We start from the raw sequence: 6,087 nt of genomic DNA, 5'->3' as shown, positions 1-6,087 counted from the left end.
AATGAAACTGACAATAGGGTTAATGTCAGAATTGCATTGGAATGAGTAATGGTACTTACACACTTGGTAGGACATACATGCCTTGGCGTCCCTGCAGGAGTTGTCCTGGTTTTCTGTGAAGCTTGGGATACTCTCCTTGTGGGGTTTGAGGAGCTTAACATCTGACATCCACAATCTGTCCAGGCCCTTTCTGCTCGTTTCAGGTTGTGTTTTTCCTTGAATGAGATAACGGCATGGACTGAGTAAGGTGAAAGTGGGTGGCAGAACTGTGTGGAGTGGTGCAAGCCGGGAAAGGTGTTGAGGCATTTTGTGTTAATGAGTTCACAGTGCAGAAGGCACATACAGTTTGTAGTGTGGGAGGTTGGGAAGGCCTGGAGTAGGGGTAAGGCAGCAAAGAGAAAGTGGTGGCATTTCCTGTGACAGATTGGAAAAGTTCATTGACTTTCTTATGGTTCTATTGGGCATTCCTCTGGACGGTTGAGACTGCACTGACCAGGATGGCATTGTTTGATGGCATAGTCTCCGTAACCAATCCCGGAGGAAGAGGATTTCTTTCCTTAACACTACCCCTGCAACTAGTAGATACAGGATGTTGGATGGCGATGGCTAGCACAAGGAGACATAGCTTTAAATTGAGGGGTTATAGATAGAGGACAGATATCAGAGGTTGTTTCTTTACTCAGGAAGTAGTAGGGGCATGGAATGCCCTGCCTGCAACAGTAATAGACTCGCCAAATTTAAGGGGATTCAAATGGTCATTGGATAGGCATATGAACAAGAATGGAATAGTGTAGGTTAGATGGGCTTCAAATTGGTTTCATAGGCCGGTGCAATATCAGGGACTGAGGGGCCTGTACTGCGCTGTAATGTTCTATGTCACTGTCCACAAAGTGTTGTGTCAATTTTCCCAGGTTTGCTATATCTGGGGTAAATTCTTGAACCACACAAGTCAGCTTCAGGATGTCCATTCTCATCTGATGTGCAATTGTGTTTTACAGACAGCGCGGGCATCATGGATGCCAGTTCATTCCAAGTTAGCTGGTGAATGGCACGTTCTTCTGACTATGGTGAGATAGTAGAATCGGTCAATATCAGATGAGAACATTGGCATCGGGGCATGTAAGGTAATTAATGAAGTGGGTTTGGGTAATTGCATGAAAAACTTTGCTTGGCTTCATTGGAAGAAACCCTCCATGAATCTCAATGAGATTGGCATTTAGCCAAAAGATTCACATCGGATGGACTTTACCATCATCTGGCAGAATATGGCAAGATGTTATGATCACTATGGTTGTGCGAGGAGCAAATATGCATCAAACATAGCATGCTGCATTCCAGGATTAAATTTACTCTCTCACTGAAAAGAAGATTTCCAAGAAAGTTCGATATGCAGAAACTGGTAACTACTCAGTGCTGCAAACAATTCAAGTTCAAACCTGAGGGGCAGCTGGGATCTGAAAATAAAAACCAAGTGACGATGAGTTTAAGTTCTGGAAGCTGTCATGTAATGACATCTTCCAGCCAGAGTCAGCAATGTTAACTCCTGATTCTCAAAGGTCATCGACAGGATTTTGCAAATGTATATGAGAGATGTTCTCTCCAAAACGGGCTTTGGGGACGGAATCTGCAATTGGATCAGACTGCTCTACACCAACATTGATTGAGACTGCACTGACAATGAGTGGGAATCAGATAGCTTCCCAGTCAGATCTGGAGTCAGGCAGGGCTGCCCTCTCTCTCCCGCCTTGTGCTGCATAGAGCCATTTGCCGAGTCCATCAGGAAGCATACGAGCCTGAGAGGGGTGACTATTCCTGGCAGCAGGGCCTACAAGTTAAGGCCTCCCTGAAGAATGGATGACGTCACCGTTTTCTGCTCGGATCCACTGTCCGTGCACAGACTCATGTGCATTTATGACCAGTTTGAACGGGCCTTGGGGGCCAAGGTCAACTGAGGCAAAAGAGAGGCCATGCTCTTCGGGAACTGGGCTGACAATTCCTCGATCCCCTTCACTGTCAGGACTGACCACCTGAAGGTTCTGGGTATTTCATTCAGAGGGGCTGGGGCATGCGCCAAGTCTTGGGAGGAGCGTATCAGGAAAGTGAGGCAGAAACTGGGCAGATGGAAGCAATGGTCACTCTCCATTGCGGGTAAAAACCTGGTGAGAGGCACTGTCAGTGTTGTTAAATGTGGCACAGGTCTGGCCTAGTCCCAGAACCTGTGCCGCTGCAGTCACCCGGGCCATCTTCCACTTTATGTGGAGATCAAAGATGGACCGGGTCCGAAGGGTCACAACATATAAAGATCTGGGCAACGGAAGAAAAAAATACACCCAATGCCACCCTCACCCTGATGGCCACCTTTGTGTGTGGCTGCATCAAGTTGTGCGTGGATCCCCGGTACGCAAACACCAAGTGTCACTACGTACTGAGGTTCTACCTGTCCCCTGTGTTGCGAAGGATGGGCCTGGCCTCGCTGCTGCGGAACGCTCCGAGTAGTTGGATCATTCCGTATCACCTGTCCTTCGTGGAGAAATTTATGAAGAAAAACACCTTTGATCACAAGTCCATCAGGAAGTGGTCAGCAAGTAGTGTCCTTGAGACCTTTCTGGAAAAGGAGAGGGCGGATCCTATCGAGCGGTTCCCTGAGCAGACTGTCAAAGCCATTTGGCAGAATGCCTCATCGCAAGAACTTTCCAACAAGCACCAAGACATGGCTTGGCTGGTGGTGAGAAGGGCTCTACCTGTGAGATTCTTTATGCACGCCCGGACTCTTTGCCGCACCGCATGCTGCCCTCAAAGCAGCTGTGGAGGGATGAGACTGTCACACACCTCCTTCTGGAATGTGCCTATGCAGAGGAAGTCTGGAGGGGAATGCAGTGGCGTTTGTCGAGGTTCGTCCCGAGCAGCTCCGTGACGCGGGACTCCGTGCTCTACGGTCTGTTCCCCGGCACGCACACAGAGAACATCAACTGTGCCTGGAGGATCATCAACTTGGTGAAAGATGCTCTTTTGTCTGCCCGAAACCAGTTGATCTTCCAGCTAAAGGAGTCGACCCCGACTGAGTGTTGCAGACTGGCACATTCCAAGGTCCAGGGCTACGTGCTGAGGGACACGCTGAAGCTTGGGGCAGCTGCCGCCAAGGTGCAGTGGGGAAAGACCACCGTGTAACATCTGCCTGCCTTACAAGGGGCCCTCTCAGTAATTGGGCTCTGCTGACGCCTCAGCAGAATATCTGGATAGTAAATGTACAGATTTGTACATATGAATGATTAATTCCGATCTCTGTATGTAAAGAAATGGAATGTATACTTATGTATGGCATCACCAATTGTATAGATAGCAAAATAATTTTATGAATAAAGTATATTTTTGAAATAAAAAAATCCAGCACTGTGCTGCATTTGACACCTGGAATAGAGGTTACCTGTTTCAATGCTGCAACCTTTCCTGACGTGTTGCCATCTGGCAGGGTACCCAGCCTATCCACCAAGTTAAATTCTGTGCTGGAACTTGTTGAAAAAATGAAGTTTCCCTAAGGAGTTAAAACAGTGTTAGTGTGACTCCAGGCTTAGATTTTAGTTAGGAGATTAAGCACCCAATATTGGGTATGTTCACAGGTCCTATATTTCCCTGCCATCTGAAATCAATTGCAATGGGGGTGGAGGAGCAGTGAGCGAGTAGATGGAAACACTAACTTCTGATATGCCACTAGGTTTCAGTCACTGGAAAAAGTCACCAGCCAACTCATAATTCCAGTACGAGCTCAGAATTGGCTCTTTAACTGACAACCTACTACTTGTGTGTGGGCAGTTGAAACAATCGCTACCTCAAACTTACTTCCTTCAAAATGAGTTGGCAGCAGTTGGGTACATGCTGGTAGATTGGCACACTGCTGTCTAGCACCAGTTTTCTGGCCTTCCTACCTCAAGTTCTGCCTCCAATGGAAATTGAAAAATATGTCCTGAGGATTCTAGAATTAACCAAAGTTAAAATTCCAGCCCCACATACTCATTTTGGAGTTTTTTCAATAGTTCTCAAAGATTAAACAATGCAATCTCTCTAGCTTTATTGTAATTTAATTACAATTATGAGAAAACTCCTTGACACTCGCCTAAATCCACTCACTGTGGATCAGAAATAAAAACGGAAAGTGCTTTCTTTAGCACTTTGTTTTTATTTCTATACATTCTTTCCTGGGTGAACTTACACACGCAGAGTCATAGATGTTTGTCAAACCTTACATGACATTACAGACCGTTCCAGTCAGCCCTTAATGGAGTTTATTTTAACATACCCCAGGATACTTAAAAAAACCAGCACTCCTCCTGTCACTCCCACAAGTTGGGAGATCAGGATCAGTGTGACAGATTATTTTCAATGAGTATCCTGCTGAATTTCTGTGATTGCCTTCCTAGTTGGAATTTTATTATGTAAGTTATGTGCTGCTGTCAATGACAAAACAATCTCCAGCTGCCAAAATGGTCAAAGACTGCTATCTAGAACCTTGGAAAAGAAATGCAACAAGTTTGTGTTCTGGAGCAACATGCTGCTTAAAATAGTCAAAATGTGCTCCTATTCAGGAAAAACAAATGTCAAAATAAAATCATGTTTTACATAATAAATTTTAGTCATCATTAATGTTTGCTCAATTGTTGTGGAAAGCTATCCACTTAATGGAACAATGTTGACTGTAGTAACTATTGTATTTGCCGAATAAAGGTAAAGGATGAGGGCAGGGGAGGGGCAGACTCTACGTGTGCCTCAATCTGACAGCAAATCATCAAAGTAATTGATGATTTGTCCAATAATCAGCCATTTCACAGGTAAGTGGGAGTATGTCTAAGACATCAGTGCACTTGTTGCCTCAATAAAAATAAAACTTCTGAAGAACGTTTTTAGCAACATTTTGCTTTAGTGGTCTTGCAAGCCATTGAAGATAAGGGGTAAAATTGTCATAGTCCCAGAGGACCATTCTCTCATTGGAGAGATAACTGATGCTGGTTTAATCTGAGGGTCACAACAGCTCAGGTGAGAGGTGAGGTTGAGAAGGCATGAATTTCATAGTGACATCAGACGCTACCGGAATTGAACCTGAAACTGTTCATATCACTTTGCATTGCAAAGCAGCAAAATGAGCTAAGCAACCCCCTGCCCCCCAACCTAGTGTAAGTAGATAGAACTTATATCATGCCATCTTCATTTATTTATACTCTAATCTGCATCAGTGTTCTGCAACCTATGGCAGTAAAACAATCTTACACCTGTTTCAGACATCAGTTGATTTTTTTGAGTGTCAATGAGAAGGCTGTAATGTTTGCCATCTGCTGGGTTTCAACTTCTTATTGCTTGTTTGTCAGGGAGTGGATAACCACTTGTTTCATTTCTTTCCCAAGATTCCAGATAGCAGTCTTTGATAATATAGCAGTAGAGGATGCTTGGTCATTGACAGCAACACATAACTTTTCTAATAAAGAATAATAATGAGCAATAACAGCAGTTTTATTGTTTGCACCATATACATGTTACATTTGGGCAACACAGTGGCATTGTAGCCTCAAAGCGCCAGGAACCCGGATTCGATTCCTGCCTCGGCCAATTGTCTGTGTGGAGTTTGCACATTCTCCCTGTGTCTGCATGGACTTCCTCTGGGTGCTCTGGTTTCCTCCCACAATCCAAAAGATGTGCAGATCAGGTGAATTGGCCATGCTAAATCGCCCATAGTGTTAGATGCATTAGTCAAGGGTAAATATAGGGTGGGAGAATGGGTCTGGGTGGGATACTCTTCGGAGGGTCGGTTTCCATATTGTAGAGAATCTAATCTAATCTACATATATGTCTATGAAAGCCTTGCAACTCAACCAGAATGCAACTCTTAACATGATCTTCCTATGTTCAGATGTTGGACAGCTTTCCTTAACCTGATAGGATTTAATTAGAAACAGAAAATGGTACCAATGGATTTAAAGTCGAGAAAGGGGCTTATATTCCACCTTCTTATTAGGTTAGCAGTTAGAATTGTCCAGGCTACCTATTCTCAACAACTGTTACAAACTGACCATTTGACTCTAAAATCTGTTCAACTGAGGA

The sequence above is a fragment of the Chiloscyllium plagiosum genome, unplaced genomic scaffold, assembly GCF_037043375.1.
Source record: "Chiloscyllium plagiosum isolate Xiang-an unplaced genomic scaffold, Cpla_swu_hap1 HiC_scaffold_36, whole genome shotgun sequence".
NCBI classification, from domain to species: domain Eukaryota; kingdom Metazoa; phylum Chordata; class Chondrichthyes; order Orectolobiformes; family Hemiscylliidae; genus Chiloscyllium; species Chiloscyllium plagiosum.
The sequence above is the reverse complement of the archived record's forward strand: the minus strand, read 5'-3'. Positions refer to the sequence as shown.